The 22,582-nt window shown below is 47.2% G+C and overlaps 1 protein-coding gene across 1 annotated transcript in view; it reads right to left on the bottom strand.

The window, feature by feature from the left end:
• RNF144A (ring finger protein 144A) overlaps positions 1-18,973 on the bottom strand; it is a 53,373-nt gene extending 34,400 nt beyond the window's left edge. The window contains exon 1 of the mRNA XM_083495726.1: positions 18,547-18,973. The gene's annotated coding sequence lies outside the window, so the exon portion shown is untranslated. The remainder of the gene's footprint in view (positions 1-18,546) is intronic.
• Positions 18,974-22,582: the final 3,609 nt, after the last annotated feature.

Below are 22,582 nucleotides of genomic sequence, written 5' to 3'. Positions count from 1 at the left end.
TACATTTGTATGAGCACTTGGACCTAGCATACGTATGTTACTACACACTGCTTGGCTGGAGAACTGCAAAGAAAATTCTGAAGTGTGAATTCAAACGATGCCTGAATTTCAGTTTGTGTAATGTTTAGTAGTTAGGTAGGCTTGCCTTTCAATGTGAATTAAATCTAATTTGTCCGCCATCCCTACCTCTGAGTAGACACAGTTTTACAAATCTTTATCTGTTGTATTTTATCAGCTAGGCTGTTGTCTTATTGAACTTGAGATGATAACAACAACATCAATAAACAACAACAACGTTATTATTTGTACCTATTTGTACTTAATTTATTTGTAACTCTATTCTCTCAACCCAGAAGCACTTGTGCGTTGCAGGTGCAAGGTTAAAATAAATTACAAAAATACCAAGCTCTATCGTTACATTACTGCTGAATGAACTTCTGCATATATAGCTTTTCTTTCCAAACTTGGCAAACAGCTGGCGTCAACTTGCCAGCTAGCACTTTTTAAGTTGTTAGCAATTTATGTATTTTTAGCCATTTATTTTTCTTAAAGCCATTTGAACTTCAAAAAATACACATCAGAAGAATTTATATGAAATGAAGACTTTTGAGGCATGAGGTCCATACACTAACACAGTGTTTCCCAACCTTTTTTGGGCAAAGGCACACTTGTTTCATGAAAAAAATCTCGAGGCACACCACCATTACAGCCCCGTGACGTCAGCGCGCAGCGTCACGCCGGGAGGGACATGAATTGCTAGCAAATTACATAATCACCTCCTTGAGGGCTGGCTCATCTTCTCCGAAGGCAGAACCCCATTAATTAACAGCACAGACTCACACCATAGCCAAGACGAGGGGGGAAAACCTCAGTCATGCACTGTCATGCACATGTGGGGGCTAAATGAGGACGAAGACCGGGCAGAGAGCAGGGTTCAAATCACCCCACCTGGCCAGGACAATCCCTGGGTGCTCCCTTGGGCCACTCGCCTGACCCACCTTGCAGGGCTGTTGTTGCGAGGATAACACGGGGAGAACCACGTGCGCCCCCGGGAGCTCCTTGGAGGAGAAAGCGGGCGATGAATGCAATGCACGAAATATATGAGCGGCGACCAGGTTTTGCAGGTGAGGGGCCCCCGCCAGCCTCCGCTTCCAACACCCGGCGCAACGACGCCGAAGTTTCCCCCCGGGCTTGGTTCGGGGAGCAGCGCTGCTCCCCCCCGGCTCCCCTTCGCCCTCCCGGCTCTCTCTGCCACCCACTGGGGACCCCCCCTCACCTGCCAAGTCCGGAGCGCCGGTGGAAGTTGCATGCATGCATGCAGGGCGCCGCGTTGCCATTGCATTGCACTGCACTCCATGCAACGCCTGCACGCATGCATTGCCTTGCACGCCCGCCAAGGGGTCTCCCCGCGGTCCGATGCGTCCCCTCCGGCGCGGATGCAGCATTGCAAAAATAACCCCCCCCCGACGCAGCCCTACCTGGGGGGCAGCCTCCGCCTCCCCGCCTCCGCGGGGATCCCCGGGCTCCATCCTGCCGCCCGATCTCCGCGGGGGCGCAGGCAGGCTGCGCGGGGTCTGCGCGGAAGAGCCCCTGCCCGCCCGGCCGCCGCCGCTGCGCTCATTCCATGGCCGGGAGAAGAGCTCTTCAAACAAAACGCCCGGCCTGCCAGGCCACGCTGGGAAACATAGTTCGCGCACCCCGCGCGGGCGCGGAGCCCAAGGGCGAGGGGACTACGGATCCCGGCAGCCCCCGCGCCGGGGACGGAGGGGGAGAGGCCGGGTGCAGGGATGGAGGGACGGGTGGGCGAGCGAGTGAGTGGCAGCCGCCAAGCCTTGGCCGAGAGCCAGGAAGGGCCTCCCTGGAGGAGGAGGAGGAGGGAGGCGCAGAGCGGGAGGGAGGGAGGGAACCCCAGGGGTCATCTAGTGACGGCGCCCCAATCGAAAATTTGACTTTAAAAAGAAAAAAAAATCTTTCGAATTTTTTAATTTTTCCCGCGGCACACCAGGCAACATCTCGCGGCACACTAGTGTGCCGCGGAACAGTGGTTGGGAAACACTGCACTAACAACACAATCCCATGTCTACTCAGAAGTAAGTCACACTTGAGTTCAAGGTGAATTCCAGGTAAAGGTGTGCAGGATTCAGCCTAAGCCTGTGAAGGAGTGTTGCTAGATCCTGTTCTACAGCCGTATGGTTGTCTTTAAAACTAAAACTAAGTGGGTTCTGGTACCTTTAACAGTTGCATTCTCATTTTTAAAAAAATCATTGCAATGTGGAGTTTCTCTATCACTGTACAGTGGTACCTCGGGTTAAGAACTTAATTCGTTCTGGAGGTCCGTTCTTAACCTGAAACTGTTCTTAACCTGAAGCACCACTTTAGCTAATGGGGCCTCCCGCTGCCGCCTCACCGCTGCTGTGCGATTTCTGTTCTCACCCTGAAGCAAAGTTATTAACCCGAAATACTATTTCTGGGTTAGAGGAATCTGTAACCTGAAGTGTCTGTAACCTGAAGCGTCTGTAACCTGAAGCGTCTGTAACCCGAGGTACCACTGTACTGTACAGTCGTACCTTGGTTGTCAAACGCCTTGGTACTTGGGACGTTTGGGTTCCTGAACGCTGCAAACCCGGAAGTGAGTGTTCTGGTTTGCGGAAAGTTTTCAGAAGCCGAATGTCCGACGAGGCTTCTGCAGCTTCCGATTGAGCGCAGGAAGCTCCTGCATCCAAATGGAAGCGGCAGCTTGGTTTTCAAACTGTTTCGGGAGTCGAACGGATTAAGTTTGACAACCAAGGTACGACTGTATGTGTGTCTGTTGGATTTCAGACTGTTACACCGAAATTAAAAGCACAAGAACCACGCTGGAACAAAACGTGGCAGTCCTAAGAACATCCCCATTGTTACTAAGAATAAGGAGAACCTTTACAAAAATGTAGCTAGTTGCAATAAAGAATTGTATAAAGTTTATGGAATAAATTAACAAATAAATAACTTCAAAAACAACAAAAATGTAGCTAGTCTTCAAAAATGTAGCTAATCAACAAAAATGTAGCAACAAAAATGTAGCTGCCTTCTATTTCACCCTAGTCTAGTCAATATGTTTTGGCCATTGCTTCCCCTCTGCTATGGGGCACGGGTGGCACTGTGGGTTAAACCACAGAGCCTAGGACTTGCCGATCAGAAGGTCGGTGGTTCGAATCCCCACGACGGGGTGAGCTCCCATTGCTCGGTCCCTGCTCCTGCCAACCTAACAGTTTGAAAGCACATCAAAGTGCAAGTAGATAAATAGGTACCGCTCCAGCAGGAAGGTAAACGGCGTTTCCGTGAGCTGCTCTGGTTCGCCAGAAGCGGCTTAGTCATGCGGGACACCTGACCCGGAAGCTGTCTGTGGTCAAACGCTGGCTCCCTCGGCCAATAAAGCAAGATGAGCGCCGCAACCCCAGAGTTGGTCACGACTGGACCTAATGGTCAGGGGTCCCTTTACCTTTACCTTCCCCTCTGCAAAAAGGGCTTAATTTGCATTGGGGGGGAGCAATAAGTGGGAGAAATATTTAACTCTTCTCCTGCTCACTGGTTTTCTTCCAAGGGGGCCCCTTCACCATTTTTCCTTCCAAAATTAAAACTGCCCTGGGGAAGGGGCAGTTGGGAAGTTGGGAAGGGCCATGAAGGCACATTTATGTCTTCCACACTCAGCTCCCATTCTCATCTGAAAGTAGGAGTGGGGTGCGGGGGAATTCAGAAGGTGTGATACGTCTTCCTAGAGGAGGTGGGCAGGCAAGCAAAGAGAGTTTAATCCTGCCGCAACTTGCCTTTGACACAGAAACATGGGCCTGTAATCTGGGCTGCAGAAGGAAGCTGCTGGGGGTGGGTAGGTGGGTTAAGCCCCCTTTGCCCACTTCTCCGCCACCTCAATAAATGTATCAACACCTTCTGGCACCACCACCCCAACTTGCAGAGGAGAAAGGGTAGCAGGGTGTTGAAGACATGAGGCTGAGGCAGGTCCATTCCCAAGATGGCAGTTTTAGTTTTGGCAAGAAAGATGTAGTGACTCAGGCAAGTAAACTATATCCCAAGATTATTATTTTTTTAAAAAAATGCAGAATCTCTTGCCAAAACCTATCTACAGAAGGCAGAAACCCTGCTGATGACTTAATATGGTGAGAAGTTAAAAATGTGAGAGAAAGGCTTTGAAGACTGGTAGTTTCCTTATCCAACTGACAGCTACCTTGGGAAAATGCAATACATGCCAGAAAGAAAGATAGAAAGAACAAAAGTCTATTTTAGAGGCTAAGAAGGGAAATGCACCTACTGTGAAAGTTTAAAGCAGATTAGAACTGATCAGTTTGCAAATGTGTTGTTATTAGGCAGCTCACCAGACTGGATGTCACTGAGAAAACACAGACCTTAAGCCAAACAGATCACCACCTCGAGATACCACTGCCCTAAACTTGGCCTGGCTGGTTTTAGATTTGTCAACTTCTGAGATCGGAAACTACCTCACTTGATAGCCATTTGTTATCACAGTAATGGCAAAACAACAACTAAACAAACCCCCTGCCAGGAAACAACATCTCCTGGACAAATGGACCCCATCATGGGGTGTTGAGGCTTTAAAATTCCTTGCCTCTTTTCTGCAATAGTATTCTATATCAAAATCCACTTCTCTCTTCAGGCTTATTAAGAGCTACTATTCTGGTTGAATGTGATGAGTAAAAACAGTTTCCCCTCCCTTTCAAGTCATCAATATGCCACAGGTAATTAGCTAACATAAATGGGCGAGGATATGCTCACCGGGTGACCCTGGGCAAGTCACCATCTCTCAGCCTCATAGGGGCTGCTCTGAACGATGTACAGTGGTACCTCAGGTTAAGTACTTAATTTGTTCCGGAGGTCTGTACTTAACCTGAAACTGTTCTTAACCTGAAGCACCACTTTAGCTAATGGGGCCTCCTGATGCTGCCGTGCCGCTGGAGCACGATTTCTGTTCTCATCCTGAAACAAAGTTCTTAACCTGAAGCACTATTTCTGGGTTAGCGGAGTCTATAACCTGAAGCATATGTAACCTGAAGCGTATGTAACCTGAGGTAGCACTGTACCTGATCTTAACCTCCTCAGAGGAAAAGTAAAGTATAACTCTATTGTAAATGTATTGTGGGCCTGTAAAAACATACCTGCAAACCTGTCTCACCTTTAAATGCTGGGAAATTGTCAGACTGGAGGGAGCATAACAAGATGGAAGGCCTAACACTCCAATGTTCAGCAGTGCAGCATGTTCATTATTCCTCAGTTAACAAAGATACAAGGACATTCCAGACTAGGTAGCGGACTCAACCATTCTTCCTACTATCTCTACTGAAAACTAAGCAGATCCTATACCACCGTACTATTCTGCTGCGCAGCTTTAGTTATAATCAATCAAAGGTTTGCTAGAAACCAGAGAGGGAAGCTGAGGTTCTGTTGCAGCAGGATTAATCTGAGGAAATAGACCCTATGATTCAAGAGTGCATGCCTCGTGCACTGCTGGTGGGGATGGAGGAATTGTGCCAAATTTAAGCCAGTTGTTTTCCTTAGGATTAAAAAAAATAAAAAAAATGATTCCGGGGAACAGCAGGACAGAGAAGATTAGCTGGCTGTAGCAAATGCTGGTTTCCTTGAGCTGCTGAGGCAACAGTTGCATGTATATTATTCTAACCTCAATTCAAGGCTTCAGATTCAAGATCTGATTTAAAGTGCTAGTGACGGATACAAGTCCTAAACAGCTTGGGACCCAAATCTCTGCAACATCAGACAACTAAATCTGCTTGCAGACCCTGCCAAGATTCAGGGTGAGGGGATACACAGGGCAGCCTTCTCTGTGGTGTGGCCTTGACTCAGGTGTGTCTGTCTCCCACATGGTTAAGTTTCAGGCACCAATTGAAAACCTTTTTATTTTCCTAGTGTTTTACAGTTTGCCAAATAGCAGCTCCTCTCCTTATCAGCAACGTATGTATTTCTGCTTTCATGATTTGCTACTCATTTTTTCGTACATGCATGCTCTTAGCTCTTCTACTAAAATTAGAGGATGAAATCAGGAGAGGATCAACAACCCCTGGAAGAATGATGGACTCTTCATTTTTCTCAAAGGTCTTAAAACACCGCCCAGTTCCACCCATTGTTTTTGATACAGAAAGGTCAACATACATCAATTTTACCATATTTGGGGTTATTTTGTTTGTATGCCCTGTTCGTTGGCAAAGGTTGGCACTTACCTATCAGGGCAAATTCATTTTTGTTGCACTCCCCCCCCCCACATGGTGCAAATATCTGCTCTGGATCATAAACGGGCATATTAAAATGAAATATTCACCCCATGAGAAGTAACTTTGTGATGATTCTTCCAATAACAGGACAGTTACTATATGCAGAAGTGAGCTGACTTCAACCTGCATGTGAATGACGCCCCAAAATGTTCAGCTATGGGGTGTGGCTCTGACAGTCTGGAATTCCACCTTTCTTTGTCTCGGAATAGATTTATTTCGAAATCCACTATGTGTTGTCTAAGTGGGGCTGGCCACACTGATTCCCAGAAGCCACCAGCATATGTGTGCATGTGGGGTAGGGAAGTTGTGGCCCTCTTATGTTAATGTATTCCAGTTCCCATCAGCCTCAAGCAGCATGGTCAATGTCAGAGCTGATGATGAGTTGTAGCTCATCAAAATCCATAGCGCTCCAGATGTTGCTGAACTACAGCTTCCATCAGCCCCAGCAAGCATAGCCAATGGCCACGGATGAGGCAAGTTGTAGTTTAGCAACATCTGCAAGCTAACAAAGGTTAACAAAGGTTCTTCATGAAATCTGGGTGTCCAACCATTTCAAGAAGCCAATGTATGTACAGCTGTATACACACAGAAAAAACCCTTTCCATGTCTGCACTGAACACAAAAAGTTTGGAAGACAGAGCTATTGGGCATGATCCGTCCTCCTCAAATGTATCCAGCATACATGGAAATGGGGAGAGAAATCAAATGACTGAATTGGGCTATGGATTTCAAACAGAATGAAATGAGATAAACTGAAATTATACTGGAATGGATGAAGTAAATAATTATATATATAGTTGTCAGATGAAGAATCAAAAGTTCTTTAGCTTCTTTACTTCTCTCTATGAAATCTTTTTCTATTCCCTTTTCTCTATCTCTTCCTCTTTCTTTCTTTTTTCCTTTACCCTCTTTCCTTTCTCTCTTTCCCCCCGCCCCCTTTAGATTATTGTTTTAGTTTGGACAAAAAAAAAGCTATTTGATAATAATCTTTGTATTTTTCTTTATAAATCCTAATTAAAAATATATTTAAAGAAATCACCTTTAGATAACACAAAGATTGAGGGTGATCAATCTCCCCACAGAATAAAAAGGCATCTTCTTGAGCATCTTAGTGTGGGGAAAGATGCAAAAGTTCCACTTTGGATGCACTGAGGAAATGCAGGAACAGAAAGTGCAAGTCACGTTTGTACCATTTCTCAGCATCTCCAAACATCTCAAGTCCCTCTAAATAATAAACGATGCTTTCTTTTTCTATGTTGATGTGTTTGTTTCCTTTGCCTCCCGCTCCCTCCCCTACCGAATCACTGGAGGAGACGGTGACTAGTTCACACCATCCCAATGGGATTGTTGTTTTGCTCTCAGCTTGAAGAACATTCAGTTGTCAGCAGCACTGGGAGTACCCAAAGTGGGCCCTTATGGCTAGGATTAGGTCCCATGAACAAAGGTTTAGAGATCCAGGGGTAAGGATCACCCTGCCATCACATTTCAGGGTGCTTCGGAGGGCACAGATGCAGTCTAGTAGCAGCTACCAGGAGCCACAGTTCTCTCCAGACGGGAAGAAGCTTTTTGGTGGTACTTCACCTCTGCTCCTTCCAAGGCAGCTACTTTGGCTTGGATGTACCTCTCACAAGTGCTTCTTGGGTGGGGAGTTCCATGGCTTCGCTGGGAGGCTGGCACCTCAAATGGGCTACAAATAACTTCCTGCCTGTCCAGCCCAGGGAAGAAGAAGAGTTTGGATTTGATATCCTGCTTTATCACTACCCGAAGGAGTCTAAAAGTGGCTAACATTCTCCTTTCCCTTCCTCCCCCACAACAAACACTCTGTGAGGTGAGTGGGGCTGAGAGACTTCAAAGAAGTGTGACTAGCCCAAGGTCACCCAGCAGCTGCTTGTGGAGGAGCGAAGACACGAACCCAGTTCCCCAGATTACGAGTCTACCGCTCTTAACCACTACACCACACTGGCTCTCCACACTGGAAAGCCTTTAATGGTAGGAAAAGCACATGCCAGGACACCTGCACATCACTTGCAAGCTGCTGTACACAGCTTACGCAAGAGCCCCTTGCTATGTGGTACCCAATTCAATGTTCATCTGTGCTGCCAGCTTATCCAAGGTCAAGTATTGCTCTGGAAATACTCAGTTCTCAGAGTGTGTGTTAGGAACCACCACACTCTAACCAGCTCTGTATCAGAGCTAAGCCACAACCAGCTGTCAGAGGGAAATCAGGAGATGGGAACCAGAGGTCAGTAGTTGGGTCATGGAGTGAGACAGTGGTCAGCTGGGGGGTGTTTTTTAGTGGGGTGAGGGAGACACTTAAGCCAGAAGTCAAAGCCAGGAGTCCGAACCTACGAGCAAACAAAAATGTGCTAGAGCAGTACAATCACGGCTGTGGGAAGATACTCCAAGCCACGGTTCGAGTAGCTTCTGACACAAAGTCACTGCGCACAGAGAACCAGATTGAGTCTAACCCATAGACATATGTGACAGCCAGGAGCTAAGTAGCTGAGATGGAAGTATTTTCTAAAAGTTGGATATCTAGCTGGAGTCACACCTATCTCCAGGCTGATCCATCCATCCATCCATCCATCCATGCATGCTCTTCCCTACTTCATGACTGTCAGACTTCATAATGGACCATCACCACAGGCAGCAAAGAGTTGCCATCACAAACAGAGGGCTTTTTAGTAGCTGACACATTTAACAGTCAATCAAATAAGAGCTGACAGAAAGATCAAGGGATGCATGTGACTCATGCGTGAAACAGGCCTCAGGTGAGAGTTTTGCACCTCAGGTTCAAAGAATTCCCACATGAGCGGTGGTCACAAAGCCATCTAGAAATTGGAGCAGAATTTAAAGGATATTATTTTGAGTGCAGTTTTCTGTTGAAAGCTCATACCTTTCAAAATATTAGCTAAATGTCTACCTGGGCTGGAGTTCCTATTTCTCAAAAGTCTGGACCCAAAAAGACCTGGTGTTCTGCTTTAGTGTACTGGAGCTTGGAGATATCCTGCTAATATGCTGCTTTATTTCTTCTTCTTTCACATCCTTCTGGAGAAGACAGCAAGAATGGATTACATGGGCAGCTCCTGAATGAGACATTATCTAGAGGCTTTTGAGGGAGCAACTGAGCCATTTATGGTTACAATTGTTTTTTAAATGTCTGGAACATAATGCGCCAAAAGACCTAAATAGATAAAAAGAACTCTGACTGCTGCTTCTTTTTACCTCCCTATAAAAATCTAGGAATGATACTGTACTGTAAGTTCTAGTAAACAGATAGAATTTTCAAACCAGTTAATTTTGGAAAATCCAAGAATAGTCCTATTTAATTGGTGGCACTTGAGCATTTTCCCCCAAAGTACTGCAAAGCAAAAATGCCACATACCTTCCATAAAAAGCAGTTTACTTCAGCTCATACAAAAAAGCAGCATTTCTGAAACACTACTCAGGTGTTCTCAGAGGCATAGGTCAGTCTTTTTACTGAACCAAACTATGCTGGAGAAGCTGGCCTCTGCATTTAACGGGCAGTCCAGAAGTACGAGCAGCCAAAACAAAGATGGATGGATGTTCTATATTACACAGGATGGCAATCAGTTCATAAAATAACCTGAGGCGTGTCGGCAAGTGACGGCATCAAAGGACAACTCAGTTAGGCTGAAACAACTTTCCACCTTCCTTAAATTAAGGGTGGGGGCACAGGCCATTGGTGCTGAGTGGAACTCTGAACAAACAGCCTTTTAAACGCACTGCCGAAACATTTCCACAAACTATGCCTCAGAGCTATGCGGGGAAAAATGAATTGCACTGAGAGTTCAACACATTCTGTCAGCCTGCCCAAGCAACACCAACAGACACCAACAGCAAGAAGTCATAATCTGCACCAACTGGGAAAAGCTGTCAGATGACGGTTCCTTAAAATATTTGGAGGGATAGCCACACGTCCGATATCATCCGCTGACACCTCTGCTGTTGGAGTTACCCTAGACAGAAACATGTGGCCAAGCATTCTCAAAACATTTAACTTCCAGGCATTTTTAAGAATGGATAGATCCCTGAGGCCCAGATCTCCTTAGTTCAAAAGCTTACAAATTTAGTGCCAAGCAACCTAAAAAATCTAAGATTATTTAGTTTTCACTAGCTACTGTTGTTGTGAATCCCTCCCTTAACTTACTCTACATAATTAAATTGCCTTTCACTATCCATTCTGCTGCCATCTGGCCCCCACTGTTTCTTCCACACACGTATAAATGCACCTCTTAAGATAACCCTTTCACCTATCTGGAAGTAGACTTCAGCCTATGAAAGCTAATGCCACAGTAAACTTGCTATTTGTTAAAATGTCACATAGATTCTTTGCTTTCTTTAATCCGTTCCGGAACCACGCGAGAATCCACCCTCCCCGTCCCCAGTCTGCCAAATTTACCCAAGAGCTAATGAAGAGAAATGTTGAAACCTTTTTGGAAATCCAGTGGGTGACTTCCTCCATGTTTGCTGACAGTGCCAAAGAATTCTGAAAAATTGGTGAGGCAGGGATACCAGCAGCCTTTTCTATAGAGCCATGCCCATGATGTGCTTTATGCTAGCTGCTTATCTGCATGGCGGGTGGTGTTGAAGGTAGATAACATGACCCTTAAAACAGAACAAAGTAACTACTGCTCAACAGATGCACACTTGGGTGTTGGAGGGCCTTCCCAACCAGTGTTCAAAATCAGCCAGGTGCCAGGCGCTTTTTGCACCTGGCTATTGGCCACATAAGGGACGCGGGTGACGCTGTGGGTTAAACCATAGAGCCTAGGACTTGCCGATCAGAAGGTCGGCAGTTCGAATCCCTGTGATGAGGTGAGCTCCCGTTGCTCGGTCCCTGCTCCTGCCAACCTAGCAGTTCAAAAGCACGTCAAAGTGCAAGTAGATAAATAGGTATGGCTCCAGCGGGAAGGTAAACAGCATTTCCATGTGCTGCTCTGGTTCACCAGAAGCGGCTTAGTCATACTGGCCATATGACCCGGAAGCTGTACGCCGGCTCCCTCGGCCAATAAAGCGAGATGAGCGCCGCAACCCCAGAGTTGGCCACGACTTGACCTAACAGTCAGGGGTTCCTTTACCTTTACCTTTATTGGCCACTTGCGACCAAGTGAAGATTCCTGGGTGCCAAGATGGCGCCTGACATCTCCACCATCTGGAGGTGAATGCCTGGGGATCATTGGTTCTTGACTGTTTCCACACACTAATTTCACATCCTGCAGAATTCTATCAGTTAGATTTTATCTACACAATCGGAACAAATTTCAGGAATCAAACTTGGCTTTTTCTGTGCAGTGAACGTTACAGTTAATTGTTGTAGCTTGTCTCCACTTACCCCACCCCACTGCCCTGCTCACAGTTTGTGAAGAATATTCTTATGTTATGTATGGTCCGTGTCACCATGAAGAAAAAGAGGTAGGAATAGGCCAATATCTATGTGGACTGTCCCAGGGACGCGGACGTATAAAAAATATTGGGGGGGGGGGGGCGGGAAAGCTCATGAATAATAAATAAGCTCATGAATATGCAAATAAAGTGGTGCCGCCTCCTCGTGAGCGAATAGGGGGGAGTGTGCTGCGCCTATTAATCAGCTCCGAAGGAAATTGGGTGGAGCTTTTGCTCGGGAGGGAGGGCAGGAGGCATGCAGCCCGACCCTGTGCATTTTGGGCTGGGGGAGGGGCGGCGATGGCGCTCTGCTGGAGGGGCGCCGGAGATTATTGGGGGGGGCAGAGCCCCCCCAAACGAATTTTTGAGGGGGCTCGGGCCCCCTCAAGCCCCATGGAGTCGGCGCCTATGGACTGTCCCTGGATCAAGTGACTTTCCTTCTCAAAGTTCTTAACCAAGATCAAGGTTGTCTGCTGCACTAGCCCAATGTTTAACTGATAATCAATCAGAGTCAGTACATCATTTGAAAAAGAAGACTTTAGAGCTGTCTTGCCCCAAAATGGCAAATGGACATTCTGTTTTGGCAACTGCAACCCTGGTTTAAGGAGCCATTTGGTGCCTAGCTTATATATCTGAGTTTCTAACACTGTTCCCAACCCCCTCAAAATAGCCAGTTTCTCCTTTGTGATTCAGAAGTACAGTGTGCAGTTGAGGGCTGCTGATGAAATGGACACTATAGGTAGGCAAACTAAGGCCCGGGGGCCAGATCTGGCCCAATCGCCTTCTAAATCTGGCCCGCAGATGGTCTGAGAATCAGTGTGTTTTTACATGAGTAGAATGTGTCCTCACTCAATTCTCCCCCCCCCCTTCTGTTTCTGGGGAAACCCAGCCAGATAGGTGGGGTATAAATAATAATAATAATAATTATTATTATTATTATTATTATTATTATTATTATTTCCCCTCTTATAGATAAGAAGGAAACCCTCAGTAGATATTCATGTTTAAACTGACAAGCAAAAAAGGGAAGAGGATGGAGAGATCTCTTGAAGAGAAACCACAGGATCCTCATAACTCCCCATAAAGGCTTGGTGTGCTGCTACAGAGAAGAAATGGCCGGGGAGCAGAAGAGAACAAGAATTCTGAAGGATGTGAAGAGGTCAAAGGTCAGCGAGGGAGGCTCATATAATTAGACCGGAAGATCTGCTGGAATAAAATAAGATTCCTATGATGTAACTAGATTTGAAATAGCCTGGGGTGACTCATGACATTAATGAAATCTGCCCCAAAATATAAGCCAAGATGGAAAGGACGCAGAGAACTCCAATGAATTATGGAAAAATGCAGGCGAAACAGCAACAACTGAGAAGTTTTCATGCTGTCAGTGTTTAGTTAGCAAAGGATGGAATCCCTCGTGATAAGCCATCCAGTTAATTCATCCGTTACACTTACTCAAAAATTAAAATTCCACATTTCATCACCAACTGCAGGTGGCTTCAACTTTGCAAATTTTAAAATCTGCAGGCTTAAAAAACAACAACCAGTTTTTAAATTTAGGCCTTAATTTTAGGAGCTAAAATTAAATAGCTGTTTTGGAATGCATAGCTTTTTTAGCTTCTGGAATTCATGCTGCTGTTCCATTTATTTTTAACTGGTCTATGTTTCGGGTAATTTTGTGCTGCTAGCATTTAAAACGGTCTAGTTTGCCTTTAAATGGTATTGTCTTTTTATGATAGGTAAGCCGCCTTGTAAGGACTATGCCCATAAAGGCAGCCTATAAATAAGTTTATAAGTAAATAAGTACAGCCCAGACATGATGCAACACATGCACATATATTCCTAAATTTTGATTTACGCAGGGAAGAAACCTGCGCCACCTGAAAGCTTGCATACAGCAATTCTGAACGACGAATCGGCCAAACAATACTTATTGCCTTCCTTTCTCCGTGTTTTATTTCTTACACTTCGATCTCACTCTTAGCCTCTTTACGTGAAGCAAGGTTATGGATAAATGCCCAGCGACGCTGCGTTGACAGCATACTTGAAGGTACTATTCCCCCTCCCTGCCCCCATCTATCTCCTTTATGTTTCCCTGCAGCAAATGATGAGTATCCTGAGTCAATTTGTGTGGGTTTCCTGCCAGCGGCTTCAGCAAGGCTCGCTTCAAAAAACATACCAAGAATAGCACATGAGCCTCTCCAGGCAGCAGAGTTGGAGGGAGTGGAATATTCGCCAGGCCAGCCTATGGATGAGATGACCGGAGCTCCTTTAGAGAACATGTAAGGGGGCCTCTGTGCAGTTCTGCGGTCTCAAAGTGCAACATATAGTTCCTCCTACACTTGGTATTTTTAAGATTAAGATTGCCGGAAGAAATATCAACAACCTCAGATATGCAGATGACACAACACTGATGGCAGAAAGTGAGGAGGAATTAAAGAACCTCCTAATGAGGGTGAAAGAGGAGAGCGCAAAATATGGTTTGAAACTCGACATCAAAAAAACGAAGATCATGGCCACTGGTCCCATCACCTCCTGGCAAATAGAAGGGGAAGAAATGGAGGCAATGAGAGATTTTACTTTCTTGGGTTCCATGATCACTGCAGATGGTGACAGCAGCCACGAAATTAAAAGACACCTGCTTCTTGGGAGAAAAGCAATGACAAACCTAGACAGCATCTTAAAAAGCAGAGACATCACCTTGCCAACAAAGGTCCGTATAGTTAAAGCTATGGTTTTCCCAGTAGTGATGTATGGAAGTGAGAGCTGGACCATAAAGAAGGCTGATTGCTGAAGAATTGGTGCTTTTGAATTATGGTGCCGGAGGAGACTTGAGAGTCCCATGGACTGCAAGAAGATCAAACCTATCTATTCTGAAGGAAATCAGCCCTGAATGCTCACTGGAAGGACAGATCCTGAAGCTGAGGCTCCAATACTTTGGCCACCTCATGATGAGAAGACTCCCTGGAAAAGACCCTAATGTTGGGAAAGATGGAGGGCGCAAGGAGAAGGGGACGACAGAGGACAAGATGGTTGGACAGTGTTATCGAAGCTACCAGCATGAGTTTGACCAAACTGTGGGAGGCAGTGGAAGACAGGAGTGCCTGGCGTGCTCTGGTCCATGGGGTCACGAAGAGTCGGACACGACTAAATGACTAAACAACAACAACCACACTTGGTATTTGCACAATTCTGCTGCTTCTTCTGAGGCTAATTTTAGGCACCCGCCATCTTTCAGCCATTTTAGCAGATCTGAACTTCCAAGAGAAGGCATCTGCCAGTAGCAACGCAAGAGAAAGATAGGTAGCCGTGTTGGTCTGCCATAGTCAAAATAAAAAAATTCCTTCCAGTAGCACCTTAAAGACCAACTAAGTTAGTTCTTGGTATGAGCTTTCGTGTGCATGCACACTTCTTCAGATACACTGAAACAGAAGTTGCCAGATCCTTCTATATAGTGAGAAGGTGGGGAGGGGTATTACTCAGAAGGGTGGTGGGAATGGGAGATTGGCAGATAGCTGAGATGAGCCTGTTGACGACTCTTAATGAATGTAATAGGTCTTACAGGAAAAGGCAAGGGGTGAGAAGGTGAGAAATGGCTTAGTCATGTATAATGAGACAAGAATCCAATGTCTTTGTTCAGACCAGGTCTCTCCATGGTTTTAAGTTTGGTAATGAGTTGCAATTCAGCAGCTTCTCTGACTGGAAAGAGAAGACCTTCTGTTTCAGTGTATCTGAAGAAGTGTGCATGCACACAAAAGCTCATACCAAGAACTAACTTAGTTGGTCTTTAAGGTGCTACTGGAAGAATTTTTTTTATTTTGACAAGAGAAAGAGACAGACTTGACATTCACGCAACTCTGGCTCCTCCAGCCGACAGAGGGAATGGGAGAAAGGGGCTTGCACTCTAAGCCTCAACACTTCCACACTTGCATTTTAAAAATCCCACTTGTGAAGTGCCCAAAGAATGTGTTGCAAAAGAATTTATTATTATTATTATTATCATCATCATCATCATCATCATCATCATCATTATTATTATATTAGGACGTTTGCTAAACATGTGAACAGGAGGTACAAAGCGTTCCCAGATTGTGAACCATAAACCAGATTGGCCCCTTATGTAGTCCATTAATTGCTCCAGGCAAGCTCCACCATCTGGTTCCTTATGATCACAAGGAATTGGTTCACACATGCGAGCCGGCCACTTTCTCTCCCCCACTCATCTCTCAAGCAGCCTCGCCCAAGGCCTCCCTGGTTATAGGGTTGCACAGACAACCACAGACAACCACAATGATTTCAGGCAGCAATAGCCAGCAGCAATGCCAGTGCTTTTCTAGCCGGAGTGATTGCAGGGATTTCACACAGAAGATCTCCATAACAAGAAGTGGTGAGCCCAATGGGTTCAGGAAAGGGGTGGAAGCACCTTACCAGAGTGTGCAAACCAGTGCTTCCCAAACTTGGGTGTCTCCAGCTGCTTTTGGACTACCACTCCCATCATCCCTAACTAGCAGGACCTGGACAGGAAGAATGGGGAAAGCAGCTGGAGAGCCAAGTGTGGGAAACCCTGCTCTAATGGAAGCCTCCACTGGATCAAATGGCTTTCCAACAAGGGATGGACATGGCTGGATAGTACTCTTGCAACACAAGGCAGAACCAATAAGTGTGAGATGGATGAAATGACTACAGGTGCAGCTGCTCCCAACAATGTATTCTGAAGAGACAGCTCATCTGAAAATGTCCACAGGTATAAGAATAAAGTCAATTACCCAACAGCAGGGATGGGGAACCTACCGCCTTCCAGTTGCTGTTGAAATCCAACTCATCAGCCCCAGGCAGAATGGCCAATGCTCTCGAATGATGGGAATTAGGAGTCCTAAAAAAACCCATCTGGGGGGCCACAGGTTCCCCATCGCAGCCTTGCAGCCTTGACCTTCCCGGGGGACATAATAGGTAAAGGTAAAGGGACCCCTGACCATTAGGTCCAGTTGTGACCAACTCTGGGGTTGCGGCGCTCATCTCACTTTATTGGCTGAGGGAGCTGGCGTACAGCTTCCGGGTCATGTGGCCAGCATAACTAAGCCGCTTCTGGTGAACCAGAGCAGCACATGCAAACACCGTTTACCTTCCCACTGGAGCAGTGCCTATTTATCTACTTGCACTTTGACGTGCTTTAGAACTGCTAGGTTGGCAGGAGCTGGGTCTGAGCAACGGGAGCTCACACCATTGCGGGGATTCGAACTGCTGACCTTCTGATCGGCAAGTCCTAGGCTCTGTGGTTTAACCCACAGCGCCAGCCGTGTCCCTTCGGGGGATATAATATGTCTCAACAAATCAGAGAACCAGCAAAGGGGAATCTCTGGGCGTTATAATTACATCCATCCATCCATACACACATAGCACCATCCCAGGCCTAAATCCTCTGAAAGCTTCTTAAATACTCTCCCAACGCTTTCCCCTCTGTTCTGGCAGCCCTCCCCACATACTCAGACCTTCAAGTGCGGCCAAAGGTTGTCAGATCTCACCCTTTTTTCCCCTGCAGAAAATCTGCCAGTGGAAAGGATTAAGTTGGGAGATTGCTCTCCCTGCTGCTGCTTCTCCATCTGAAGGGATTCCAAGGCTGCCTGCGTATTAATGTCAGTGGAGGCTGTGGATGCTGGCTGCATCCCCCTGCTTTTTTGTACTGTCTCTACAAACCTGCTTCTACCTTGGCTGGGGAGGGGGAGGGAATTAAGCGGGGGAGGTGTCCCATGGGCGCAGAGGGTTTTATAAATGGAGGGTCATGTCAGGATGGATGCCAAATGCGGCAGGACGACAGCAGGAGAGAAGCCCATGATTACATTAAATTGTGTGTGTACAAAGAATTGTAGAGTTGGAAGGGACCCCAAGGGTCATCTAGTCCAACCCCCTGCAATCCTGCCCACAGCTGTGCCTTGGTGGGCTCGGACCACCAGGCTTTGGGGTCAACAGCCAGATGCAATGACCCATTGTGCCACAAGATGCCACATAGCTATCCAATAAAGTACTTCCACAGCCATCTGTACCTGCCTGCCACGGGTGCCAATCAAGCAGGTCTTCCCCCATACACCCTCATTTATTGGCCAGCGTGCAGACCAGCTAAGGTAAATAAATAACCAACGTGAAAACCAATTCCGAGAGATAAATAACCAACACAAAATCAATTTGCGCCTCTTGGCGATCAACGACTTGCATGGATATTTTTTTTCAGGGAGATGCTATCTATATAGCACTTTATAAATCAAGAAGCGTTAAGAGGCGGCCGGATCCAACTTCCTACGCTCATTTGCCTGGCGGAGAAGAATGAGGAGAATAGCCAAGGATGCCCGCACCCAAGAGGCACACCCACCCACCCAGCCAGAGGAACAGGCGAGAACCTGGAATCCGCATTCCCAGCCGCCCTGGGGGGCAAAGTGAACTTCTTCAAGGCGCCACCTCAGCCTCTTGGGGCTAAAATCTAACCCTGCACAGGGGTACCAACATGAACAAAATATTGGGGATGGGGGACCAGGTAAGCTCCGCCCCGCGTAATCCATCACAAGACGTGGCGGTGCGCACAAGCCATTTGAACGGCAATGTCCATAAACTGTGGGGGGGGAGGGGGAGCCCCCTCCGTTATTTTATTGGGGGAGGGGGGCGAAGGGAGACCTCGGCCCTAGGAAGGGGTTCCTATGCCCGCATCTTCGTCACCGGGAAGGAAACACAAAGGCGCGCGTCGGTGCGGACGCCTCGGAGAAGGAGCCGCCTCGCCAATCCCCGAGCGAGCGGCCTAGCGAGCGCGCCATCCCCGTCGGATGCAAGCAGACACAAAGCAGAGCGCGCCGCGCCGCCTTACCCTCCTGCTGCCGCCGCCGCCGCACGGGAAGAAGTGGGGACTGGGGCCGCCGCTGCCTCTTCCCTCCTGCTCTGCTGCTGCTGCTTCTCCTCCTCCTCCCGCTCGCCTGGACCGCCGCGCCTCAGTCTCCCGCGCTGCCTTGCCCGGGTGTTGCCTCTTGGCGCATTGTGCGCGGCTGCCTTCCCGGCGAAGTCTTGCCCGCGCGCCTGGGCGCTTCTGCCTCTCCCTCTCCCGCCGCTCCTTTTCTTCTTCTCCTCCTGCCCGCTGCCCGCCTCCCCGAAGGAAGGGGAGGAGGGGGAGGAGGAGGAGGAAGGAAGGAAGGAAAAGGGAGCAGCTAATCTGAGCGCAAGGACGCCATTAAGCTCCGGCGGCTTTGCAGCCGCGGCGGCTGGGCTTTGAAGCGCGCCGCTCAAGTCGGGGCGCGGCGCGCGCGCGGGGAGGACGCGCCCCCTGCCGGACTCCCCAGTTCGCGCCTAGCTCAGACGGGGCGGAGGCTTGGCGTGGTGGGGGTCTCCTTTCTCCAGCTCGAGAAGGAGAAGCGCCTATGGAGAAAGAGGGCTGGCGAGGGGGTAGCTGCCCCTCACAGCGCCCCGTCGTCGAGATGCGCCTCCGGATGGCGCTCCGGGAGCTGGAGGGCGGTTTCTTCACCCGTTGCGAAAAAGCGCCTCTGGGTGGGTTGTGCGGCTGTGCGAATGCCTGCCGTCGACCCGTGACAGAAAGCGAGGAGGGAATTGTGTCCTTCCTGGCCACTATAGGTAGGATGAGTGTGAGTAGAAACTAGCCTACTAGAAGTACACAGGTGGGGTTGGACTACAACTCCCCTCATCTCTGACTACTGGTCCCTGCTGGCTAGGGATGGTTGGGGTTTGTAGTACAACAACATCTGGGAATCCGCGATGGAGAAAGGTAATACAGTGGTACCTCGGGTTACATACGCTTCAGGTTACATACGCTTCAGGTTACAGACTCTGCTAACCCAGAAATAGTGCTTCAGGTTAAGAACTTTGCTTCAGGATGAGAACAGAAATCGTGCTCCGGCGGCACAGCGGGAGGCCCCATTAGCTAAAGTGGTGCTTCAGGTTAAGAACAGTTTCAGGTTAAGTACGGACCTCCGGAACGAATTAAGTACTTAACCCAAGGTACCACTGTAGGCACATTCATTGCTTCACCTGGGCAGTGTGTATGGAGTGCCTGGGCTGCCCAGATGACAAGCCTCGCTGATGTGGTCCGAAGGAAAGCAGAGCAATACGTTTGGCACCGGTTTGGCTGCAGGAGTTGCTGGAAGGTGCCATCCAACAGCCTTAGGGTTTGTGTAGCCTTTTCTTCTCCTGAAGATATCCCACAAGGCAGTTCCGGTTTACAGTCATTTCTCCTAGATGGGCTACCTTCCCGAGTTGATGACCCATGTCTGCTCCTCGCTTCCTTCTACAGCAGGCATCCCCAACCTTTGGCCCTCTGGATGTTTTGTACTACAATTCCCATCAACCTGATCATGGGAGTTGTAGACCAAAACATCTGGAGGGCCGCAGGTTGGGGATGCCAGCTCTACAGCATGTGCAGAAACTGCCTTCTCGGCTGTTGGACCCGCTATTGGTCTGTCTGCTCAATCCTCCAGAGCCTGCCTTCACTCATTAAGGATTTGATACCTATCAGCTGCCCTCGCTTGGTTTAGCCAGCCAATTTAAGCCATTCACCTGGTATAGCTGCTGTCACATTCTGACAGCTTATAGGAGCCACAGGTGACAGCTGAATGCGGGGGGGGGGGGGGAGTGGACAAACTACTCCAGGAGGACCACAACATGTCTCCCCCACCAGAGGTACTACCTGTCCCCTCACACTCCCATCAAGCACAATCAAGTGGGCATTTTTGAACTGTCTGGTGATGACCTGAATAGCTAGTCTGTTTATAACAAAAAAAAAACTTTTTTACTAATTATGAGCAAGATCAACACACTAATTAGATCATTCTCTGGGGCATCAGGAAGAATCTGTGCAGAATTGCCCAGGAAAACTACATTGCTGGCTAACTGAGCTAGGAGATTCGGTTCTACAGGCTGTAATACATTCAGCTGCTAAGTAGCTGATATTCTGGATGGACAGCAGACAGCGGTTGTAATGGTAGAGTAGCAATGCTAGTAAGGCTGGAACAGACGCCATCATGCTTCTTGCAACATGTGTGCTGGTGGCTTTGAGGTTTTAAGGCTTGATGCAATCCATAATGAAATATATGTGGTTTGGGTGTAGACTTGCAAACTTTATTTAGGCAAGATTCCATCTGAAGAGAGGGCAGATTTGGCTAAACTGCTGTGGAATCAAGCCCCATAATTTCTTCTTACATATTTTGAAGGCGGGGAGGGGGAAAACTAATGTCAAAGGCCTACATAAAAGAAATAATAAGGATGGGAGAATTTCTGGACACCCTTTGTTGTATATGATTATGGTTATGGCAATAAAAATAGTGATTCAGAGAATTACCATTCAAGAAGTTCTTTTTTTACATATTTATTTTGTCCCGGCAGCAAACGATACATCTTTATATAGAGCCTGTGGCTTTGGTCTAAATTGGTGTCTTGCCGATTTAACGCGGGTCATCGTAACCAGCTTAAAATTCATCTTTCAAAATATTACTAGGCTGTGTGGTTAAAGGGACAACATAAAATCCCTCTCAAATGGAAGGGATTGTAGCATAATGGTGCATTACAGTACCTGCCCAGGTTCATTGTCATTCGGAATATTTATTAAATTTTAAATTGCTGTTATTTTTTACCTATGTCATTTTAATCTGTGATATTAATGCTGTATTCTTAGTTTTAGATTTTGATTTATGTGGAAATTGTTTTCCATTTGGTTGTGTATTTTTTGAGGTGGTTTATTTATTGTTTATGACTTTTGTAATTATGTAAATCTTGTCATGTTGTAAGCCGCCTTGAGTATTTTTTTTTAACCGTGGAAAAGTGGCATACAAATAAAAAATGATGATTTTTTTGAGGATTTTAGGCTTGTCTTTGAAATGCAGTTATTCTCAGGCCAGCTTACAAGTTGTTGACAGCAGCAGTAACAAGCTCAAAACTCACATGCAGGCCAACAGTCCTGTTGATGGTCAGAGCATGCTCCGTGCTTGGGGCCTGCAATCTCACGGTCTCTGGCAGTTGCTATCCATAGAATCATAGACTTGTAGAGTGGGAGGGGACCTCTGAGGGTCATCTAGTCCAGCCCCCTGCAACGCAGGAATCTCCAGGAAGGAGAGTCCAGTGTTCTTTCTGGTGGTGGGAGAGGAGGGGAGCAAGCTCCCTACAGCGGCTCCTTCACTGACTAATGGATGAGGGCCAAGCTGGTCTCCCCCTTGTCATGATGTTTGTCCTGGATACGACTGGGCGCTGTATCGATATATCGTTCAAAGTAATCAATTTGAAGTCCATATTGTGATATCCGTTTCATAGTTTTTGACCCGGCAATATACCTTGAATCAGGATATGCGCTAGGGCAGGGCAATATATCATCCAAAACTGGTTTGAAGTCCATATCATGATGTTGCTTGCATAATTTTTGACCTGGCAATATATTACATTCAGTGTGTGTGTGTGTGTGTGTGCTATGCAAAAAGAACTATGTGGGGAAAACTGTGAAGCCAGTAGATGCTGCTCCATAGCTTCATCCTTGTTTCAGACATTGTGATAAATCAGTATATTGTGATGTTTGGCTGGCGATACATCACAATGTTGAAAATCAGCTCCATCCTTATTTTGGACATTGTGTTATCTCGGCTATATTGCAATGTTTAACTGGTGATACATATTGCGATGTTGAAAACCAGGTATCGCCCAGCCCTAGTTTTTGGGTGGAAATAGTGCAGGGGTACATCAGCCTCCCAGTGTCCCTCGAGTCCCTGGTCTTGTAGGCATCCACTTTTCCCACCCAGATGAACTGGGACTACCATCTGCTTCATCATTTTGGCAAAGTCCTGTTTCCAAGCTAGTTCGCCAAGGGTTATGGAAGTAGAGGGACATGGGGCATTGGCGGGGAGGAGAGAACGGCT

Source organism: Podarcis liolepis (genome assembly GCF_965112155.1).
Source record: "Podarcis liolepis genome assembly, chromosome: 3".
In the NCBI taxonomy this organism is placed as follows: domain Eukaryota; kingdom Metazoa; phylum Chordata; class Lepidosauria; order Squamata; family Lacertidae; genus Podarcis; species Podarcis liolepis.
The sequence above is the reverse complement of the archived record's forward strand: the minus strand, read 5'-3'. Positions and strand labels throughout refer to the sequence as shown.